Raw genomic sequence first — 3784 nt, 5'->3', positions numbered from 1 at the left:
CACATTGTCCAGCTTGTTGGCATATAGTTGTTCATAGCATTTTCTTACAATCCTTTGTATTTCTGTGGTATCAGTTGTTACTTCACCACTTTCCTTTCTGATTTCATTTATTTGTATCCTCTCTCATTGCTTCTTGTTTATCTTTACAAAGAACCAGCTCCTAGTTTCATTGATTATTTTGTATTATTTTTTTAGCCTCTATGTCGTTTACTTCTGCTCTAATCTTTATTATTTCCTTCCCTCTAGTTTCTCTGAGCTTTTCTTGTTGTTCTCTTTCTAATTCTTTAAGTTGTAGGGTTAAATAGTTTATTATTAATTTTTTTGTTTTTTGAGGTAGGCCTTTAGTGCTATGAACTTTCCTCCCAGGACTGCTTTTTCTGTGTCCCATAGATTTTGGGTAGTTGTGTGTTCATTTTCACTTGTTTCTAGTACATTTTTATTTCTTTATTTATTTTTTTAAATCTCCTTGGTAACTCATTAATTGTTTAATAACATGCTATTTCACTTCCATGTGTTTGAGTGTTTTTGAGTGTTTTTACTATAGTTGATTTCTAATTTCATTCCATTGTAATCTGAGAAGATGCTTGATATGATTTCAATCTTCTTGAACTTGTAGAGACTTTTTGTGTTCTGATATGTGGTCTATCTTTGAGAATGACCAATGTGCACTTGAGAAAAATATATATTCTACAGCTTTGGGGTGAAATGTTCTATAAATGTCAATTCAATCCATCTGACCCAGTGTGTTATTTAGATTCTCTGTTTCCTTGTTAATTTTTTGTTTGTAAGGTCTATCCAGGGAAGTCAATGAGGTGTTAAAGTCCCTTACTATGACTGTATTGCTTTGTATCTCTCCCTTACAGTACTCTACAAATATATATATTTGTATAGGTGCTCTTATATTGGGTGCATATATATTTAACAAAGTTATATCCTCTTGTTGAAATGATCCCTTTAGTATTATGTAGTGACTTTTATTGTCTTTTGAGATGGCCTGCATTTTGAAGTATATTTTGTCAGAAATGAGTATTGCTACCCCAGTTTTGTGTGTGTGTGTGTGTGTGTGTGTGTGTGTGTGTGTGTGTGTTTCATTTCCATTTACATGGAAAAAAATTTTCCATCCTTTCACTCTCACCCTATGTAAATTTTTTGTTCTGAGGTGGGTATCTTGTAGATAGTGTATAATTGGGTCATGTTTTGTTTTTTGAGGTAGGCCTGTAGTGCTATGAACTTTCCTCCCAGGACTGCTTTTTCTGTGTCCCATAGATTTTGGGTAGTTGTGTGTTCATTTTCACTTGTTCCTAGTACATTTTTATTTCTTTTTTAAAATCTTATCTCCATTTCTTATCTCCATTTCATCTCCAATCAGCTACCCTATGTCTTTTGATTGGAGCATTTAATCCATTCACATTTAAGGTTATTATTGCCATTTTAATTCTTTATGCCTATGTCTCTCTATTTCTTCGTATTACAGCAGTCCCTTTAGCATTTCTTGCAGGGCTGGTTTGGTGGTAATAAACTCCATTAGCCTTGTTGTTGTTTTTTGTCTGAAAAGTTCTTTATTTCACCATCTATTTTGAATTACAGCCTTGCTGGATGTAATAATCTTGGTTTCAGATCCTTGCTTTCCATTGCCTTGAGTACTTCATTCCATCCCTTTCTGGCCTGTAGAGTTTTTGATAAGAAATCATCTGATAGCCTTGTGGGAGCTCCTCTGTAGGTAACAGATTGCTTTTCTTTTGCTGCCTTTAAGATTCTCTCTTTGTTTTTAACTTATGGCATTTTAATTATGATGTGTCTGGGCATGGGCCTGTTTGGGTTCTTCTTTCTTAGGACTCTCTGTGCCTCCTGAACTTGTGTGACTTTTTCCTTCACTAGGTTAGGAAAGTTTTCTGCCATTATTTCTTCAAGCACATTCTCTATCCATTGCTCACTTTCTTCCTCTCTAGTACACCTGTTATGCGAATATTATGTTTCATGGTATCCCTCAGTTCCCTTAAGCTGTCCTCCTGTTTTTTAATTGTGTTTTTTTGGTTCTCTTATTTAGTGGTTGTTTTTTTTCTACTTTGTCTTCTAATTCACTGATCCAATTCTCAGTTTCTCCTAATCTACTGTGTATTCCTTCCACTGCGTTCTTTATAGTGCTATGTCATTCTTCATAGTTACTATATCTTTTCTCATGCTGTTGAGCATCTTTGCCATCATTATTCTGAACTCCATGTTTGACAAATTTCTTATCTCCATTTCATTTAGCTCTTCTTCTGGAGAATTCCCTTGTTCTTCCATTTCAGGCTAGTTTTTTGTTTTGTTGTTTTGTTTTTGTTTTTTTGTCTCCCCATCTTGGCTGCCTGTTTGGGTTTGTGTCTGTATACTAGGTAGATCTGCTACAACTTACAATATCTAATGCAGGAAAATGTCAGACACTGTGACTGACCCCAAGTACCATTTGGAGCTATCAGCAATCCACAACTTGTGGCTCCCTCTGTTAGGGCTGGGTGCCTTTGGAAAGCACCAGGGTCTGCTTTTCCTAGCTCCAGGCCCAGAAGGAGATCAGGCAAAGACTCAAAGCCTCCAGAGACCCTCCTCAGCCCAAAGTCCCATTGTTATCAACCTTGTTTAGCCTCAGGCTGTTGACCATAGAGTGGGGTGAGAGGTCTTCCAACAGGGTAGGACAACTACCTTCCCCGAGGCAAAAACTTCCTGGATAGCAACATCCATGGGAGAAAGGTGTCCCCCACAGTGTGAGGGAATGATTCAGCACAGGAAACCTGGGTGGCTACCCTCTGAGCTCCAACCCCAGAGCCCCAAACCTGGACTCTCCTCACACAGCTCCAGTCCACTCTGCCCTCCCTCTGCCAGAGCCCAAGGTGAGTGGCTGCACAGGAAAACTTGTGTGATGGCTCTTTAAGAGGGTGCCTGCATTTCTAGCTATCTCTCACTGGCAGACAGCAACCCTGCTGCTTTTTACAGCCAGATGTTATGTGGGCACCTTCCTCAGTTCTGGTGCTCTGGGATAGGGAGCCCAGATTGGGGTTTAGACTCCAGAGTTCTCAGTGGGACCTTCTCCCCCTCCCCCCCCCCCCCCCCCCCCACACACAGCTGAGATATCCCTCCAGGACTTCAGCTGCTGTCTGTGGGAGCCTGGTCAGCCCTTTCACACCTTTACACTTCCTACCAGTCTCTATGCAGTCTCCACTTTCTGTCCTTGGTTATCAGGGATCTCTCTAGCTAGTCCTTCTGTATTTTAGTTGTATTTCCAGTTTGGTCCTGGGAGTGTGTCAGTGTAGCTTCCACTTACTCTGCCACCATTTTTGTGGAGGTCATTTTAAGTCGCTAAATATTACTTTTCTCTCAAGCTCTATTACAAAGATGGTGAGTTCCTTACTGTCCTAATCTACACAATGAGCTGAATTGGCCAGTAGGTAGGGTAGTAAAGGTGGGAATTGGCCAGTAGGTAGGGTAGTGAAGGTGGGTAGGTAGGTAATTTTACTTATTTAGCCAGCTCAGCAAACTTTCCCATTCTTCTCTTTGGCCATGATCACCAGGTCATAGGAAGAGTTCCAAGATTCAGGCTTCCACAGTAGCCCATGCCTCTGGAGTTAGTGATTGGTCCAATGGGTTGCCATGTAACCCAAGCAACCAATGAAAACTTCTCTGGGACTGATGGGCATTTGCTGGGAGAAAGAATTCTGCTTCCAGTGAAGCTGGCCAGTAGGCAGATGTGCTTTTCACCACAGGAAGTCTCAACTGCTGGAGGCAAGAATGAGGCAGAGAAGTAGAGCAG

Source organism: Myotis myotis, unplaced genomic scaffold (genome assembly GCF_014108235.1).
Source record: "Myotis myotis isolate mMyoMyo1 unplaced genomic scaffold, mMyoMyo1.p scaffold_m19_p_9, whole genome shotgun sequence".
Classification (NCBI taxonomy): Eukaryota; Metazoa; Chordata; class Mammalia; order Chiroptera; family Vespertilionidae; genus Myotis; species Myotis myotis.
The sequence above is the reverse complement of the archived record's forward strand: the minus strand, read 5'-3'. Positions refer to the sequence as shown.